The following is a 21,667-nucleotide window of genomic DNA, read 5'->3' as shown; positions in this document are numbered from 1 at the left end:
ATGGGGATTCCCCCAGTATCCAACAGGGCAATCAAACTATGCACCTGTGCTCAAAGTGCATGTACCCCCCACCCTATGATAGCAACCCAATGGGTATGCCATTTTTCTGTTGTGCCAATATGGCCTTAAACCTATATTCAGACTTGGGCCCCTGGGCAATAATCTGAGCTTAAAACATTTACTCTGCTGGAATAGGCATTTGCTAAAACATATTGAATATAAAGTGCCATTAATTGTTTCTGCCTCTGCGTTTAATTCTTAGAAACATCAGATCACAGTTAACAAATGTTTTCTTGGTAAATGTGTTCCCATTTTCCAAAGAACACTGCTATATCATTTCAAGGCAATCCTGAGGCCCATTTCAGTGCATACAAGGTGCTATTGCCATTGCGATATTCTTAACCTCTGTTTCTTCTTATTGTCACAACTTTATAAATAAGCTTGATTATGTTTCTCTTCATCCTTTGTAGACACATTTGTTCTTCTTAATGCATCATTTGGCGACATAATCAGAACATTTTCCCATCTTCCACTTAAATTATGAATTCAGTTTATCAGTCTGTTAAGGATCTATATTGGCACTTCACACTGCATATTCAAAGACATGGTATGTGGACCAGATCGCTAGTGCCCAGACCTTTCTGTACAATTCATAAATAAAGTTTAAAACATATTTCACAGCCTATATATTACTGCATACAATAGCCTCCACTGATGCTCAAATGAGCAAGAATGATCAAAACAGCAAAGTCCTTTTAAATCAGTAAAGGTTTGTAATGAGCACTGGATGTGCATTCTCCCAGCTGCCAATTATAATCTTGGGAAATTTAGGCTGGACATGAATCAAAAGATCCCATTTACCATTTTGTTAACTGAGTAACAGTTGAACCCTAACAGTAATGTAGCATACACTGAAGATATTTTGAGGAATTTTGAAGATTTATTGATTAGAATTAAATGTTACAAATGGGAAAATGTGTATTTTAAAAGATGTTTTATACCTAAAAGTGTTCCAAGAGGCATGAATGAGGCTAGATTCCTTTCAGATAACAATAATTATTAATGGAATTCAAAAGAAATTACCACAGATTAGTAAGGGTACAGGTTTATCTTTTAGAAAATGTATTTATGGACATTACATAGAATTTCTGAACTCTCTTTTATACTTAAAAAGTATATGCAAGGATGGATAAATTATTTTTGACCATGTGTTTCTTTTAAAAATTTGTAAAGGAGGATTAACAAGGAAATTAATATTTTAAAAAGTAGGAAGAGCAAAAAAAAATGTGTTTAACTATAATGACTATTTCGAGGAGGTTGTGGATATGATTGCATATAGAGAAACTGTGACTTCATAATAACAGTACTTTTTCTGATAATACTATACCATTGTGGCACCATTTCTTGCTTAAGCTATGGGAACAGTGCTATCTTTTGTGTGCAATTACATAATCATCAAGAAAAACAGTCTGTTTTTTTTTTTATTTTGTTTTCAGTTAAGATCACCAACAATAAATTAATAAAATCGGTTTCGAGCAGTCTGCTTTTGGATTTTCCTTAAATAGATCCAAAATCAGCAAATTCTACCAACCAACAGGGAGTTGCATCAGAAAATTCAGCAGCCAATCAGAATATATTAGAATCATCATCAGAATTTGGAAATAATATGAGCAGAAGTTTCAATTTTCACCACAGCAGCAACAGCAGTAGTACCGGTTCATAGGAGAAAAGCACAGATCTTGGAAAAAGAAAACAGAATAATGTATATGCCAAGTGAGTTTGAGATTTACAGATATTGAATACTTATTTTAAATAGTGAGGAATTACCTTTTTTATCCAGAGGTTTTTGCTTTATTCCTTCAAAAGCAGCAGTTTTGGTGGATACTACATTAGATTTGAAGTAATATGCATGTAAGTTGAATTTCTATTTATTGTTTCCAAGTGCCAGTATTTTTTTTTTAAATCAGGATTTAAAGAAATTGTATTTTTTGCCTTCCTTTACCTCTCAGTAATAAGCTCATTTGAGAAGATGTGTGAGATATATATTACAGCAATATTTAATGAGAGACCATATAGTATGTTTCATTATTTTGACTACCATTGAGAGAAAAATATATAGTCTTTAACAAGAGGTACAAATATTCCAATTAGGAAAGAGTATACATTGGGTATTACAGCAATTGTGCATGTAAGTGATTATAACAAAAAATTGAATTAATTTTAGGTAATGATCATTAAATCTTAATAGTTATAAAAAAGCCATCAAATTATTTGATACATGGTTGAATGAGCTGTTTTTTCAATCCTTCATTAGGTAGTTATATAAAAGTTATTTCAGCTCATGAACTTATTTTAGGCATTACATTTGGAATACCAAAAGTCTATAAAAATTAAAGGGATCTCAGTTTAAGAGATGTAGTTTCCCTCTAGGAGTCAGATTCAAAAACAAAGTTGCACCCGGTGTGTGTAGCATGCCAGGAAGTATGGGACTGGATGATTGTAGACTCCATGTTACTGCACCTGATTCCAGAGCACAATCTCTCCCCACACAATAATATAATGTGACAAATTGTTTTGGTGAAATATGCCACTGATTTTCAGCAGGCTTATGGAGGAGATCACATTTTCATGCCATGAGGTATATGCTTCCTAGTAATTTTTTGAATTATTTGTCCATTGATTTCATAGAATAAACAAGATTTAAGGAGAATGGCATGAAGACACTGCAACAGATCAGCATTCTACAAGGGATGTTGGAGGATGTTGTGCATATATGTCCTAATATCTTCAGACAAGCAGCACAGTGGCAAGTAAAGTTGTAGTTAAGCCATCTCTTTGATTAAGAAATAATAGACAGATACTGACTAGCTAGAGAACTGGTGAAGGCTGTGTGTGAGATGAGTACTCCTAACATGTCTTCACTGAATCTTTGGGCTAACTCTGTCACAGTAGAAAATATGGTCTGCCTGAGCCTTGGTATATTGGCCTTTGGGACCTTCCAGTGTCACATGGCTAGCAACACAAGCGTGTTCCAGATAGCTGTGAGTTGTATACTAGGACAGTTCTTGACAGTCATATGAAGCAAGGCAGATTATTTCATCCACTCCCCAAGTGTACTATAGGAGTACTATGCTGGCATGAAATGGTTCAATGCCATAACAAATTTTCCTTGTCTTCTTATTGCAATTGATTGCACCCATATACTAATTAAAATCCCTCATGGAGTGGCTGCCGAACTGTACTGCAATAGAAAAGGATGGCTGCTGCTCAGCTGTGAGGACGTTTGCTTGTCACATGCCCTATTTATTAACCTGACACACCATATGTACAGATTTGCAAAGATCAACATAGGATGTTTAGCCACCTGTGATTGTACAGGTACAACGCACATAACAGGCATAATTCCAATGTGATCTGTGCAGGGAGAATACCATACATATAATTCAGTTATGCAAGCATTGTCTTCCGCTACCAGATACATAGCATGCAGTGGCAAATAGCAGAGATATATGATGTTATCTGTAATGAAGTCCAGTATTATTACATGTGTAGGAAACTGGCACAGGTACAGCACCTACTACAGACATAGTTGTCTGAGTATGTCCCATTTATGGTCACTGCCATTGTTGCTTATATTGTCAAGAGATATTCATTGCATAAGTGGACTGTAGGGGTGGTATGGGTGGGAGATTCCATTTCTGGGTGTGAGTAGGATAGACTTAGCAGATTGTAATACCCAGATAAGAGTGCAGGCTTGATGTGTGTTAATAACATAAGTCATATGACACACCATCAGTATGATGTCAGAACAATTCCACTGTGCAGCTTGTGCATTGTGTTACATCTGAAATAAATGTGTAGGCACTCACTAGAATTTTGATCTGTGAATATTGTAAAAAGCCCAAGCTTACATTCCCATGGCAGATTTTAGCTTATGTTTTGCATATGAGCAACACAAAGATGAGCCAAACAAGGATAGGCAGGGACATTTAATTGTTGCCCATATCCATGAGGGGGCAGTAGTGCTAAATCAGGGTTGAATTTTTGGTTACCAATTCATCTATCCAAATTATGTTGGAATAGAACCAACTCAAAAAACAGAAAAAAAGTGCAGAAACAGCATACCAAGTACAAGCAAATAACCCAAATCACACACTGCAGCCAGTAGGATGAAGGACTCAAAAGAAGGCTGTCTTAAAAGTGATTTATTGTTCACACATAAAATTACCACAGAATAGATGACTGAGCGCTTTCATCCCCTGTCAGGGAGTTCATCAGAATCAATTAAAACAACAGCAAGCACCATTATATAGCAATAAATTAATTAACTCAATTTACTAAATACAGGAATTTAAAGGTACAAGATGTATAAAAAAGCATTCCTTACTTACACAGGGTAAAATAACTGAAGTATATGACAAAACCTTACCCAAATGCACCTAACATAAATATTTAATGTTTGAACAATTGTGAAGTATAATACAATGGTGTTAAATGACAGCCCTCTTATTTAATATGGGCATTAAGGAGATTTTTTCATTTAATCCTGGACTACAAGTAGCATGTAACCTGACTTGCCACTTTAGCTCTCTTTCTTCAATCTGGGATCAATATTCCCCACCTCTAGGACTATGAACTACACATTCTATGATTCCAAATTCAAACTTACTAAAACAAGGGCATGTCAAGGAAAGTTTAAAAAGGGCATTGTTGTGGTTACCTGTTGTTATTTGATACTGATGCTCATAAATTCTATCTTGGCGATGTCTCTCCATTTTACCCACATAAAATGCGGGAGACCCCACACATTTAGCTAAATAACTCAAACCTATCATTTGACAATTGCCATTCACAAATATTACTTTCGACTCCAGCCTATTTTCTAAAGTGATTTCTTTAGCATCTGTAATAAACTTGCACTGCATACATCTCCCACATTTGTCTGTTCCCACATTCACTTTGCCTTTATTAAACACCTCTTTCTCAAACTCATTTTAATATTCATACCTGTTTTATATACAAAAGCCGGATGGGACCCAAGTGTAGAATAAATGCTGGGATTGCATTTCAAAATATTCCAATTACTTTCCACTATTTGTTTGACTGACCTAGCTCTGGGGCCATAGGGTAAAACTAAGGCTCTCTCAAATGCTGCACCTTGATAACTAGACTCTTTGTCTTCTAATCCTACTCCCAGTAATGGATTGTATCTAATGCCCCATTGTGATTCCACATAGCCTAGGGTATCTTATACCAATTTTTTAGGATACCCTCTATCATAAAACATATCAGCTACTTTTATTAATTCCTCATGTACGTCCTCTGAATGTGATGTCATATGAGCCGCTGTAATCATTTGGCCTTTTACTATACTTTTCTTTTGACTATAAGGATGGCAACTCAAAAATTCCAGATAAGAATTATTAAACATGGGCTTTCTAAAATCTTTGGACTTAAAACATTCTCCACCTTTTGAAATATGGCTGTCTAAATAATTTATTCCTTCCTTATTGCTAGAAAAAGTGAATTTTAAAAAAACTGGATACATTTTTCAAATAATTTATAAAATCCATAATACCTGATTCTATACTCTTCCATAAAATAAATAAATCATCCAAAAATCACACATATAATTGTATGTGCTTATAAAATTCACAATTAAAAACTTAGTATGCTCCCATTCTAATAAAACCATATTTACATACATATGAGCACTAGAAGCACCCATCATCACTCCTTTTGTCTGTTTAAAATATTCTCCTTCATAAAAAATATAATTTTACTCTAAAATTATGCCCATAAATTCACCTATGAAGTTCACCTTATCATTTGAATACTGAGTATATCTGTGAATACTATCAATAAATAGCTCCATCCCTTCTTCATAGGTTCATAGGTTAGTACTAGGCTAACTGCCCTTGCGAGCCATTGTAAGCCTAGCCAACTATCCCTTGTGAGACTCAAACCCTGCACCTTGTGTTTGTAAAGCAAGCACCTTAACCATTAGACCACCCTCCCTCTAGGTATTGAGGAAAAGAGATCTACAATATCAATGGTCACAAATATAATATATGTATCCCATAATGCCTTTTTTATTCTACCTAAAAAGTCCCAAGAATCTTTAATGAGGTGCCCTGTCCTCACATATACAGCTTTCAACGATCTATCTATACATACCCCTCAAGGGTATGTTTTGGAACCTCAGCCCACCACAATAGACCTGAAGGGTGGGTTTATTACATATTAATGGATCTTTGGGATACCAAAAATTGTGGCTATTATCGGATTTTTCACTTTCAAATAATTGTAGGTCTCCTCAGAAATTCTGTTATCTAACAACAATTCTTCTAAAAAATAATCAATTCTTCTATAACTTATATTAATTTCATTTAAAGAGACCATAGAATAACTCTTTGTATCATACAGAAGATCCAATATTTTTGGGAATAGTTTACTGAATCAAATATAACAGTCCCACCCCCATTGTCAGGTCTCATCGCTCTAATGGACGTATTTGTTGTTAACTGATTCAATAAGTGAGATTCATCTTTGTTTAAATTTAACATACAATGCTGCTTTTTATCCTTTGCTTTTAATGTATATATATATATATATATATATATATATATATATATATATATATATATATATGCCTTATAATAGCTTTTCCCAAAGCACTCCAAACTAGGTCTAGCAGGGGGATTATATGTCCTATTCTTTGTAAAATTATTACTGAACTGAACTTTACTTCTCTGCTCTTTTTGATATTTATAAATCAAGGCCAAGTTTAACTTTCTCATAAACAACTTTGCTTCAATAATACTTTCAATATAATCAAAACTCTTTGTGGGACCAAACTTTATACATTTCATGAATAATGTAAAATATTCCTTACCTATCTTTAAATCTGTATAATTGTAAACATGGTACCCTTTGTATGTGCTTACTATACCTTCACATAAAATATTTTTATGGGAAAGATTATCATTCACCATCTCTTGTTCCTATTGTTTCCCACCCATTTTAACTGTACAGGGTGAGTATATTTTTGTTCTCCCCATGCATCCCATCTCGGTCGACCCTGAAAAAAATAGCTTCCCATGTCCCATACTATACTAATTGTTGTAATTATAATGTGGTCTTGCTGATGTATCTAAAATGACCGTTTTCATTGTTGTTTTCTTTATTATTTCCTTTAGTTTTCTCTTTATCTATATTTTTACTGTGCACCCTAGGATAGGCCTTCTTTTCTTTATACTGAAGAATGCCTATTATTTTTTTTCTGTTTATTTTCAAACAGATTAAAACTTTTACTTTCAACCACTTTCAAGTGTTTATTCTGCAAGGACTCCCATTCAAAAAAATAATAAATCATTCTTAATGTCATCATTTAACTTTTCAACTTCTTTCAACAATTTACACAGCTTACCATCATTACATTTAATATTTTTTCCAACAATTCTAGGCCATGCCTATTCAACATTTCTTCAAATTCTTCAAATAAAACATCAAAAAATCAATACCAAACAGGGATTTATATACCCTTAATCCCTTAGGAACAACTTTCAAATTTAAAGACTGTGCTAAATATGCATTTTCTATCTGCAAACTGTTTATTTTACCCAGTTTATTTTCAAAAGAATAAATCACGTCCTTAAAAGTTCCATTGTTTTGGTCATTACTGCTGTTAAATACTTTCTGTACAGCTTCTGCTTCAGAATGGAAAACAAATTATTTATTTATTAACTTTTCAAAAGTATCAGTGGCTTCTGTAGAATTTTTAGAATGAATGGCCATGTTTTGTTTAGGATTACTCGATGCAAAATCAGAACTAATAGCAGGAGCTGATAGGGATTTCCCTACCACATTTTTATATGACACAGTACCTTTGGGGCAAGTTCCAGTCCTCTCTGCTTCAGAAAGTACTTTCAGACTATTGCTTTGCTCTTTTTGAGTTGCCGGCAAAAGAATCCAACCATTTGAGCTTAAAACACTTGTCTCTAGCTCAACAATGGAGACAAACACACAAATTCATTCTTCTCCGGTCACTGTCTGTTTCTTCATTAGCTGGTGAAAGGTTTCTCTTCTGTTTGAATGCCCCAGCATGTAACCTGACTTACCATTTTAACTCTCTTTCTTCAATCTGGGATCTATAGTCACTACCTCTAGGATTATGAACTACACATTCTATAATACCAAATTCAAACTTACTAAAACAAGGGCATGTCAAGGAATGTTTAAACGACATTGTTGCGGTGACCTGTTGTTATTTGATATTGATGCTCAAAGATTTTATCTCGGAGACATCTCTTCATTTTACCCACATAAAATGCGGGACACCCCACACATTTAGCTAAATAAATCAAACCTATCATTTGACAATTGCCCTTCACAAATATTACTTTCGACTCCAGCCTATTTTCTAAAGTGATTTCTTTAGCATCTATAATAAACTTGCACTGCATACATCTCCCACATTGGGGCGGACAAACTAACTTCAAGTGCAGTTGTCTGTGTCTTTGGACACACTGCCACATCACATCTTGTATCAACATCACTGATAGAGTTCTAGGATGATGCAGGAGGTAGATGACAGGGACAGAAATACAAGCAAACATTAGACATGTTCACACAAGAAGGTGTACATTAAAATGCTTTGAATAGTGCCATGTGGACCTCTCCATTGTACACCAATGTAATCATATAAATACCTGGTCATCATATCTGTGGCTGAGTAGCATGAAAAACCCCAATCCAAGCCATCCAAGGAAATATATATAGACTGATATGACATATGGGAATACATATCTAACATGTCCTTGTATGTTAATTGATGAAGTATTCCACTGGAGTTAGTAGCTGGTGAAAACATGATGTGCAACTTATGTTAATCTATTCTAGATATGTGCTAAAGTGTTAAATATGAGGAAGGTTAATAAATGCCATACCACTCTGCCTAGATACACCAATCTCAATGCCACCACCTGATATATAAGAATTTCAACAGAGATGGTGGTGAGAAACCAAAGATATGTGAGTCCCTGCCAGTGCAGGAATAGTGCGTCCACCCCCATCCCACTGAAATCTGTCCAATCTCACACATGATGTAGCATGAATAATCATTTCAGTACAGTAATGATGACAGGCCCTGAATGTCCCTATATCATTGTCTCTGCAGGTTATCTCCTCTGAAATATGATTTCTCTACACAATATCCCTAAGTCTGCTCAGGAGAGTGCTGCCATGCTCTTGAAGGACAATGATTATTATTTCATTCTCTGAAAGAGTGAAGTTTTCATTTCATGCAGAGGTAAACTCATCTACAGAAAACACAAGTGCATGTGCCAAGACTGTGAAATCCATCTGTACTACCTGTAATCTATCCAAAATATAGGTTCATAGGTTCATAGTAGGTTACTAAGCTAGCAGTCCTAGAACATTTATAAGCCTAGCCATGTTAATCCTGGGTTGCCCTAATTGTCCTTGGTTAGAAGGATGTACTTTACAGATTAGCACCAGCTACACCTGTCGATGAGGGACATAGGTGCCACCCCCCGGGTGAATTTGCAGCCACCCATCCATTTGTCAAGGCTGTAATTGAAAAGGGTAAATAAACAAACTGTGTATCCACAAACACAGATTGAGGCAGGCAAAGCAGCACACACAAACTAAAATAAAATCTTTTAATATTGTTAAGCGCTTTTCGTTTGAGACTGGTCTCAAACTTCATCAGACAAAATGTATTCACAAACCACAAGTATAAATACTCGGCAAATTAACAGCTCAAGTGAGCGATAAAACAATTAAACAATTAAAAACAACTGAAACACATTTAAAGACACTGACATCATTAAAAGCATAAAAAAACAATCAAGTAGATATCAAACTTGCACACCACCTTCAACTGCAAATAGTCAAGATATATCAGTTCAAAAATATCAATTCAAAAAATTTTCATATGTATATATATATATATATATATATATATATATATATATATATATATATATAAGAAATAATTAATAATCACAACTAAAAGTCAACATGAAACTACCTTAATAAACTTTTAAGTTTTAAAAAACTACTAATAGAACAGCATTCATTAAGTCCAGGGGTATTATACGCATTTAATCTAACTTGCCACATAAGTTCTAATTCTTCCAACTTTATTGGAGTGGGGCCACCCCTAGAGTCCTCACTGATCTGGTCAATTATTATGAATTTAAATTTATGGTAAGGATTAAAACTGACATGCTTAGCTAATGCATTCTCAAGTTTATTCTTCCGGATTGCATAAATGTGTTCATAAAGACGGTCACAAAGACGTCTCTCCGTCTTCCCAATATAAAATGATGACCAATTCTGACAATGAGCTAAATAAACTATCATTTTAGAATTACAATTAACTCGACATTTCAAAAAGTATTGATGATTATGTATATTAAATCTATTAAATTCAATGACATACTGACAATAATTGCAAGAATGGCACTTAAACATACCAGGTGTTTTTGTGTATGTACGTTGACGTTGTTTCAATAAGAACTTTAGATTTTTTGCCCTCCTGTAAGTCACTACAGGTTTATCACCCACTTTATTAAAAATACTGGTGTCACTTTTAAAAATGGCCCAGTTTTTACATAGAATGTCATAGCAAAAATTGCCATTAATACTATAAGTAGTGATAAAAGATGGCACTTGAAGCATGAGTTCACAGGTTGTGTTGTTATCGTTGACTGTAACATTCACAGAAATGCTCCCTGTGCAACTTCCACATTATTAATATTTAATAATGGTTTAAAAAACTGCCTAGTCCGTTTAGACAACACTTCTTCCATAAGTTCGTCCGTTTAGACAACACTTCTTCCATAAGTTCATTAATCATATTCTCAGGGTAGCCTCGATGGAAGAACATACTTTTTAACAAGGAACATTCGTCATGAAAGTCACTATCAAGAGTAGAAATACAGTCTGCCCTGACTAACTGACCCTTCACTACAGCTCGCTTTTGGTGCTGAGGATGACAGCTAGAATAATGCAAAAAAGCATTAGAATATGAACTTTTTCCGTAAATATTAGCTGTGTATCTCTGAAGTAGATGATTTTTCGATAGTAAAATGTCCAAATAAGCTATAGACTCAGTACTAAAAGTAGATGTAAACCTGAGGAATTGTGTCGTACCATTAAGGTAATTAACTACCATATCACTAATGACTCTCTCACCATTGAGCAAGATAAAAATATCATCAAGGTAACGGGTATAGAAAATCAGTCTGTCCTTATAATCAGAATTGGATAAAACAAATGAATGTTCCCAATGGGCCATTACTAGCTTAGCTATACTAGCACCAAAAGGGGAGCCCATCGCTACCCCTACTTTTTGCAAATAAAATTTGTCATTGAACATAAAGAAGTTATTATTAAGAACAATATCCAGAAGTTCATCAACTAAATCAAGCTCACTCCTAGCGCAACCACTTGCTCTTAAATCCTGCCTGATCCAATCACTAGCAATTTCATGTGGGATACAGGTATACAAATCTTTAACATCTATAGTTAAAAAAATGTGCTTAGTGTCAAAGGGCAACTCATTAATTTTCTCTAGAAAAGACCATGAGTCTTTACAGATTTGCTTTTCCTTAACTAGGAATTTTTGCAAAATTGCATCAATTACTTTAGCACATGAATATGTAGGTGAGCCTCTGCTATCAATCACTGGGCGCAGTGGAGGATCTAGAACGTCCTTATGGATTTTGGGAATACCAAAGAGACTTGGGAATCTAGGGTATGCAGTAAGCATGTAATTGAACATTTTCTGATCAATCCTCCCTTCAATAAACATTTCTTCCAAGGTATTCTTTATATGCAAATACGCTGTATTAACTTCAGAACATGAGCTGACTAAATAAGATGAACTGTAACTGTTCAATAGTTTTAACATCCGGACAACATAATCGATCCTATCAAAACAACCATACCCCCACCTTTATCTGATTTACACACACGGTCATGGACCTTAATAAAATCAATACATTCCATCTCTGTTTTAGAATCTGCACTACTAAACATATAGTGATACTCAGACTAGAATCTATGACGAATATCCAACTCACACATGAGCTCAAACATTTGGAGAAGGGGATGTGGGGGGGGGGATTAAAAACACTAGAAATTCTGAATGTATCACTTTTAGAAGTACTATTCCAACCCATCATAAGGCTGAAATTAAGTTTCCTAGTGAACAATTTAAGATCAATAATAGACCTCACCACATCTAATTTCTGGGGCGGGACATAAGTGTATCCCTTAGAAAATAGTTCAACCATTTCACGGGTAATATTAACTATAGAAAAATTATAAACTTTGAAATCATCATCATCATTAAGTATGATGTTGGGACCCGTTCCACCTTGAAGGGTGGACTGGTCACCATTTAAATTGGTTACATTGCAAAGACCATCTAAACTAAAATTAGAAAACTGAACAGATGTATCATTACATGATTGAGAATTAAAACAGTCATCCATACAAGTCGGCAAAGCAGTCAAGCAATTAGTAAAATCAGCAGTGCTGTCCAAAATATCAGGGGCATAAATATCTTGCCCTAATGTAATAATAGAAGAATCAAAACTCAAGTCTTGTAAAACTTGGATTTCTGCTTCGACTTCTGCTGAAACTACAAAGTTATTTGTTTTGGTCTTGCCCCTAAAAAATTAGGGTTATGTGCATTGTCATTATTCTGTCCCAACTTATTGTTATTTTGTAATCTTTCACTCCGTCTTAATTCAGGTTGTGTGACCAAACCGTTAACTGAAACACTATTAGAATGGGGTGAATTTTGTGAAAGTTGAATATCCGCGTGATTAACACTCGAGTCCAACACTGAAGATCTATTAACTGTAGATGAATTAACAGGCTTGTAACCATGCCAAACTTGTGCTGCTGATGGTGAAGGATATGCAACACCACCATTATAAGCTTTAGTGTCCCTGTCCAGTTTCTTAATTTTGTTGTTTTTAAGTTTAACTAGTATTGGTCCAAACTAGAAAAAGCTCGATTATAATCGAATTTGTAACAAAAAAACTCCTTATCATGCATAATCTGTTCATGAAGCTCAACCACCTGCTTACTTAAAGTGTCGACCGACAGGGAATAGTGCTTGATCATAACTTCCAACAATTCAAAACCCTGTCGGTCGAACAACTCAATCAGATCCTTATGAAAGCTGGAATTAGCCACCAACCCGGTGGGATACTGATAATGTCTCAAACCTTTCGGTACAATTTTATGAGCAAGACACTCATGGAAGTAAGAAACTTCCAACTGTGTTTTCTTTAATTTGACTAGAAAATTGTCAAGTGATTTCAACTTAACTGAAATATCCAAGCACTCAGCTTCAGGTTGTTCCTGTACTGCTATGCTGGCATGAGGAGAAAAAGAAAAATTATCCGCCATCCAATTTAAAATGCATGGTGAGTTCAGAAGATCTTTAGACACTGAAGGCACAGTAGTCTGTAACCGTGGAGCAGCTACCAGTAATACTGGGGAAGCTGAGTCTTGTGCAAGTATATTAGCAAATGTAACTGATTGATTAAAGTTACCTTTTTGCTATGTACTCACTGGATGAACTAGTGCTGCTGCATTTGAAGGAAGAAAGTCGTCCGGAATACTCCTCTGCCCACATTCCAAAGTCGCTGAACTAAGTGGAGGTTGTGTTGAACTGCCGAAAACAGAACTACCGGGAAGACAAGCTGGTCCCATTTGCTGCAGTAACAAAGGAGGTGGTTGGATAATATCGGAACAATGCTGACACTCCAATCTATCCATCCTTTCAAACAGTAACTCAAACTTTACAGTTAAAGAATTTAGTAAATTATTATTCGAGGAGCCAGTGTCTGAAAGCGTAGAAGGGTTAGGTAAATTAACTTCATTTTGAAAAACTTCAGGCGTATTGTCCAAGGAGGTGCCACCAGTACTCACTTATTTTACTCGTTTATTAAGGTAGTTTCATGTTGACTTTTAGTTGTGATTATTAATTATTTCTTCTATATTTATGAGAATTTTTTAAATTGACATTTTTGAACTGATATATCTTAACTATTTGCAGTTGAAGGTGGTGTGCAAGTTTGATATCTACTTGATTGTTTTTCTATGCTTTTAATGACGTCAATGTCTTTAAATGTTTTTCAATTGTTTTTAATTGTTTAATTATTTTTATCACACACTTGAGCTATTCATTTGCTGAGTATTTATACTTGTGGTTTGTGAATACATTTTGTCTGATGAAGTTTGAGCACAGTCTCAAATGAAAAGCGCTTAACAATATTAAAGGATTCTGTTTTTGTTGGTGTGTGCTGCTTTTCCTGCCTCAGTCCGTTTTTGTGGATACACGGTTTGTTTGTTCGCCTTTGTTTTGGATCAGTTTTTGTATGGCGTCTGGATCAGAGGCGAGTACTGGCGGCACCTCATTGGACAATACGCCTGAAGTTTTTCAAAATGGAGTTATAAGGACAGACTGATTTTCTGTACCCGTTACCGTGATGATATTTTTATCTTGCTCAATGGTAACAGAGTCATTAGTGATATGGTAGCTAATTACCTTAATGGTACGACACAATTTCTCAGGTTTACATCTACTTTTAGTACTGAGTCTATAGCTTATTTGGACATTTTACTATCTAAAAATCATCTACTTCAGAGATACACAGCTAAGATTTATGGAAAAAGTTCATATTCGAATGCTTTTTTGCATTATTCTAGCTGTCATCCTCAACACCAAAAGTGAGCTGTAGTGAAGGGTCAGTTAGTCAGGGCAGCCCGTATTTCTACTCTTGACAGTGACTTTCATGACGAATGTTCCTTGTTAAAAAGTATGTTCTTCCATCGAGGCTACCCTGAGAATATGATTAATGAACTTATGGAAGAAATGTTGTCTAAACGGACTAGGCAGTTTTTTAAACCATTATTAAATATTAATAATGTGGAAGTTGCACAGGAGAGTAGTTCCGTGAATGTTACAGTCAGTGATAACAACACAACCTGTGAACTCATGCTTCAAGTGCCATCTTTTATCACTACTTGTAGTATTAACAGCAATTTTTGCTATGACATTCTATGTAAAAACTGGGCTATTTTTAAAAGTGACACCAGTATTTTTAATAAAGTGGGTGATAAACCTGTAGTGACTTACAGGAGGGCAAAAAATCTAAAGTCCTTATTGGAACAACATCAACATACATACCCAAAAACACCTGGCATGTTTAAGTGCCAGTCTTGCAATTATTGTCAGTATGTCATTGAATCTAATAGATTTAATATACATAATCATCAATTCTTTTTGAAATGTCGAGTTAATTGTAATTCTAAAATGATAGTTTATTTAGCTCAGTGTCAGAATTGTTCATCATTTTATATTGGGAAGACGGAGAGACGTCTTCGTGACCATCTTTATGAACACATTTATGCAATACGGAAGAATAAACTTGAGAATGCTTTAGCTAAGCATGTCAGTTTCAATCCTGACTAGAAATCTAAATTGATAATAATTGACCAGATCAGTGATGACTCTAGGGGTGGCCCCACTCCAATAAAGTTGGAAGAATTAGAACTTATGTGGCAAGTTAGATTAAATGCGTATAATACCCCTGGACTTAATGAATGCTGTTCTATTAGTAGTATTTTAAAATTTAAAAGTTTATTAAGGTAGGTTCATGTTGACTTTTTTGTTGTGATTATTAATTATTTCTTCTATATTTATGAGAATTTTTTGAATTGATATTTTTGAACTGATATATCTTAACTATTTGCAGTTGATGGTGGTGTGCAAGTGTGATATCTACTTGATTGTTTTTCTATGCTTTTAATGACGTCAATGTCTTTAAATGTTTTTCAATTGTTTTTAATTGTTTAATTATTTTTATCGCTCACTTGAGCTGTTAATTTGCTGAGTATTTATACTTGTGGTTTGTGAATACATTTTGTCTGATGAAGTTTGAGCACAGTCTCAAACGAAAAGCGCTTAACTATATTAAAGGATTTTGTTTTTGTTGGTGTGTGCTGCTTTGCCTGCCTCAGTCCGTTTTTGTGGGTCATTGAGGAGCTCTGCGGGTCATTGAGGAGCTCTGCATCACATAAATTGGAAGTTTATTCCAGAGCAGCAGCAATCTCTGGGAGACATACCTGTCTCTCTAGCATGTTCTGTTAATGTCATTGGCAAAGCTGAGATCCCTAGAGTGAGTGGTTCTAGTGTCATTTGATTTGCTGATGTACAGCATTTCCATCAGTTCAGTGTCAGATACTACCCTGTAGGCCAGGCACAAGTTGGCTCTCAGTAGCCTCTATGAAACAGAGTGTAGTGGAAGGGCTTTCAGTCTATCCACATAGGTCAGGGTTTGGAGGCCCTGTATCTTCTTAATGAGAATCTCTATGGTCCGTCCAGTTATTGTAGGTGTCTGGTGAGATACCTGCAGAACAGAGCATTATACTCTATTAATAGTCTGATTAGGGATGAATAAAGTGGGGTTATAATAACCTTAAATGTTATATCCTGTAGTGGATACAACATATGCTTGCAAGAATCATGTACTGTTAAGTAACTTAATGCCAACATATATTGTGTGGTAAATACATAAGAGTGTACGAAACAAGGTTCACATCTCAAATGTATGTTATGGCACAGTAAATAAATCATAATATGATTACTAAGCAAAATGTAAGTAATTACACATACTTAAATATACAAAATTGCATCTTGAAAAAATCAGCATACAATTAAAAGCTGTTGGCTTCAAACCCCAAACTGTGAAAAACCTAGTTACTACCCCTTTATCACTGCACCAGAACTAACAAACAATTAGAAGCTGTGGGACTCAAAACACAAACAGTAAGAGAATGATATCCTGCAAGAAACACAGCACTGCATGGGAACTGCCATGTTGTTTTGAACATTGTTACAGAGAAATGAATTCAGACTTTTAGTTATGATAGTATTATATGATCCAAATAAGACAACCTATTACCATCTTATACTGCAAAGTAATGCTAACTAGTTGCAGGTAATGCAGCTGAAATGCATGATTAATAAAGTTATGCACACACATGGCAGGATTTGCCGAAATTTAGACATATGAAATGAGGTACCCAGTATAATGCCTTCATATACTACATACACAATCATAATTCTTCATTATGCCACATTATGTTTGCAAAAAAAGTTGTGAAATGACTAAGCAATCTGAGGCAGCATATGGAAGTACTCAGACAAAGAGAATATTACTGCAGTGCAATGTCATAAAGATTGTAAACACTAGCTAGATAGCAAACATCATTTACACAGATGAATGCTATGAGGTACCTTCATTACTCAGCATGTTTGGAATACAGCAACAGTCAGCTGTCAGTGCAGTAGCATAGATTGATAAATCCTTGTCTATTGCCCATGTGACTTTGATTTGATTATCTGCAGGGACATCTAAGGTACTGGCAGGTAGGGACAGGAGTTCCCAGCCCATTCCTGGGGATGGGGAGGGTGGTTGTTTGGGTGTCCCTTAAGCAGATCTCCAGTGGTGGTGGGGACCTGTAGTGGGCTATTGTCCAAGGAGATGGGGGGTAGGGAGGCAGACAATGTCTGAGTCTCTGCAGAGGTGGAATGATACACCATATGTTCAGGGAGGTGCACGGGCGGAACAGGTTAGGTTAAAGAGGAAAACTATCCCAGCCAAAGCTGGCTGTATGAACCCCTAGGATGCCCATAGGTACAATGCTGGCTGCAGCCCAAAATTAAAGATAATCTAAATAAAGGAGAAGTTTATATTCTGCAATGATGGGAGCACACATGGTTACACTGTAGTATGAAGTAGAGTGGGAATATAGCACACAAAAAGCAGTCAGCTAATATTATAGGTTCATAGGTAGGTACTAGGCTATCTGCCCAAGGGCATTTATAAGTCTAGACAGAAAGTGTTGGCTTTCGCCTCCCTTTTAGATTAGTTCCCTGAGCCTCTGTCCAGCAGGGCCATTGAAGTGATCCCAGGGGTAAATTTACGATTTCCCATCCACTCGTCAAGATTTCTCTTGAAGAGAGTCAGAGAGTGGCTTTGCCTAACATAGATTGGGATTCTATTCCAGAGCAAGGGAAGTCTCTGGGACAGGAATCTATCCCTCCAGCATGTCCTATTTATTGTTGTGCTGAGGTTTAAATCCCTGGAGCATGTGGCTCTAAGAGATTTGGTTTTCTTGAGGTGGAGCATGTCCATTAATTCCGGGTTAGACATGGCCTTGTACATGAGGCAGAGATCACCTCTGAGTAGGCGGTAAGCAACCGAATAGAGGTGGAGTTTCTTTGTCAAGCTGCATAGAGCATCTGTTTGAGGCCCACGATCCTTTTGGTGAGGTACTTCTGTGGTCTTTCCAGCTGTTGCAGGTGTCAAGTAAGGTACATTCCAAATGGGGCATTGTACTCCATTATGGGCCTGATGAGCAATGAGTAGAGGGGCACAATGACCTCTCTTGATCTAGATGTGAACCCTTTCATGATTAGGTGAGCTACATAGAGGGATTTTCTAACCACTTTGGCAATGTGATTATCAAAGGAGATGTTGCTATCTATCTGGGTCCCCAGATCCCTAATTACATCTTCTGTACTTAGTGGATTACTACCTATGTGGTAGTTCGTGAGCACTTTGTTTTTCCCAAAGGGGATGACTATGCACTTTTTGGCATTTAGCTTGAGGCCATGGTTCTGACACCAGGTATTTGTCTCCATGAGACCATTCTGGAGGATGTCTGTGTCAGCCGGAGAGTCGATTCTGGCCCCAGTTTACAATCATCTGTGAACTTGGTCAGCCATAGTCCTCCCGTGCTTGCCTGTACCTCAGAGAAGTATATATCGAACAGGAGGGGTCCCAGGACTGAGCCCTGTGGGATGGCACTTGTAACCGGTTTAGAGTCAGACATGGCACCCGCAACTCTGACCATGGGAGTCCTATCCATGAGCCAGTTGGCAACCCATCTCATGACATAGGGGTTAATGTTCATGCCGGTAAGCTTATCTATAATGCTAGAATGGGGAATGGTGTCAAAGGCCTTTGCAAGGTCCAGGTATACTGGGTGGACTACCTTTCCCTCATCTATGGCCTTGGTAACTGTTTCAAAGAAGTCAACTAGGTTTAGGAGGCAAGATCTGCCTTTAACAAAGCCGAATTGGGTAGGGTCCAGTGTCTGGAGGTTCCCAAAGTCTCTGTTAATGAGTTCCATGATGATGCGCTCCATAGCTTTGCAGACCAGGTTAGTCAGGCTTATAGGGCGATAGTTCCCAGGATCCATTGTGGCACCACTTGTGTGGAGTGAGATAACTGTTGCTGTGTGCCATTCTTTGGGTACATAGCCTGTGGTAAGGCTGAGTTGGAACAGTGAATTTATTTGATGGTTTAGTTCCTTTTGGAGCTCGTGTAAGACGCAGCCAGGGATACCATCCAGTCCCATTGATGCTGTGTTTTTGGCAATGGAAAGAGCTGTTTTCACCTGTGTGTTTGTGACGTCTGGGGCTCTACATTCTTCAGGGATGGACATGGGCCCTTTTGGGGGTGGGGGGGGGGTAAGGTTTGCACTGAACCTGTCAGCCAGGATGTTGGCAATGTCACTTGGTTCAGTGTATATTTTACCATTTTGCACTAGCTCAGAGCATATCTGAGAGTTGCTACCTAGATTCTTGACAAAGCTAAAGAAGCTTTGTAATTATCTTTAGAGTCTTTGGCAATTTTTCTTTTGAAGCTGGCCTTGGATAATTTTATGAGGGATCGTAGTTTCTTGCTAATACTTATCAGGGATGCCTTCCCTTTTTGGGATTTTGCTCTATCATGTAATAGTTTCCTCCTTCTGTTGTATAGCTTATTTATGGCCAAGGTCCACCAGACTGGTTTCCTCTTTTTTGAGGAGTGAGTCTTGGTTTTACTTGGGATGGCTCGATCCATGCATTCCTGTAGGTGCTCATTGAATGCATTTGTAAAGGATTCTGTGGTTTGGGCAGCGTTATTCTTTAGCAAGGGGGCTTTGAAACTTTCCATCTCGGTCTTGAGAAGTGTGAATTTTGCTTTTGAAAAGCTTTTCACAGTGGTTTCCTTGACTGGGGGTGGGGTCGGGATGTGGATGTCCAGTGTGATTAGTTTATGGTCTGATCTTACCAGCGACGGGTTTACCTATGGTGTGGAACATTGATCCCTCATGTTGGTGATGATCAGGTCCAATATGTTGCCACCTCTTGTGGGAGTGGTGACCAGTTGTTCCAGGGCGTTTGAGTTTATAAACTCTAGGAAGCATTGGGCAAAGGAGTCTGTACTTCAGTAGTTATCCCAGTCGATGTTTGGGTAGTTGAAATCACCCAATATCATGGTGTTTGGTAGGACCTTTATATTTTCCAATGTTCTCAGGAATGCTGAGTGGGGGTCCTGAGACAAGGTGGGTGATCTGTAGCAAACTACAGTCTGAAAAGCAGCTTTGCCCACTGTTAGTTGCACATGGATGGCCTCCAAGGCCTCATGCTGTGCCACTAACCTGGAGGTGTGGGTATCCTTGATGAAAATGGATACACCCCCACCTTTTGTATTTCGGTCTGGGTTCTGGGGCTGAAAGGTATCATATGAGTTATAGCCTGATAGTGCTGGGTGCTCTCTGGAGCCTTGAACCAGGTTTCTATTACTGCACAGATATCGATTATCTCCATACTGAAGAGTGCCTCATGTGCATGCATTTTGAGGTTTAGACTTCTGGCATTGAATAGCATTACCCTCAGTTTTTGGTTTCTTGTGTTGTTTATGGAGGTGGGTTTGTTTTTTGAGCCTTGCATAAAAAAGGCACTATGGGGTTGGCAAGAGCCTTAGCCAGTATTCAAAAGCCTAAGGGCGACAGGTGCAAGCCGTCTCTGGCAAAGCAGCGTGGTTTGTCGGGCATGTCATCCCAGTCTGACAGACACTGGATCCCCTTTGAACGACACCAATAGCTTAACCAATTGTTAAAATTGATCATTTTTATCTTTATACTGTGGCATCATTCTTGGTAAGTGCAAGATGCTACTCAGGGTCAGGGTCATACCGGCCTGGCTACATGATCAGAGAGCTCCTCTATGTCTCTTTTCATGTAGTCCAGGGAGGTACGTCTCAGGTCATTCACACCAACATGGACAATGACAGAGTCATATTTCTACCTGTTTTGGAGTGACCTGAGTGCTTGTGCTATGTGACAGATACTGGCACCCGACAGGCAGCTTACAGTAACCTTCTCCTTGTTCAGTCTAGTGAGTGGGACATCTGTGTGCCTGACAATAGAGTCACCTATTACTAGTGTATTGGGTGTGTTATTTAGCCTTAAGGGCTATAATTGTGTGGCACACTGACTTTGTGAATTATGTGATACGTGGTTGTTGTTGGGGGGTGGAAGTTGCTTGGATGTCTGCTTTGGAGGTCTCTGCCGCTTTGGCAGATTTTTATTTAGAGCCTCCGAGTATGTTTTTGTGTATTTATGTGTGTTGTTTGCTGGTGCAGATATGACTGGTCTATGTGAGACTGGTAGTGCGGTGCAAGTGTTTCCCTTCTCCTCATGACTGACTGTTCCAGTCTTGGGGTGAGAGAGCTTGACCTCCAGTTTGGCTGTATAGTTGCATCTCTCACATACA

This window comes from Protopterus annectens, chromosome 2.part0, assembly GCF_019279795.1.
Source record: "Protopterus annectens isolate FY-2018-M chromosome 2.part0, PAN1.0, whole genome shotgun sequence".
NCBI classification, from domain to species: domain Eukaryota; kingdom Metazoa; phylum Chordata; order Ceratodontiformes; family Protopteridae; genus Protopterus; species Protopterus annectens.
This window is presented reverse-complemented; position numbering follows the sequence as displayed.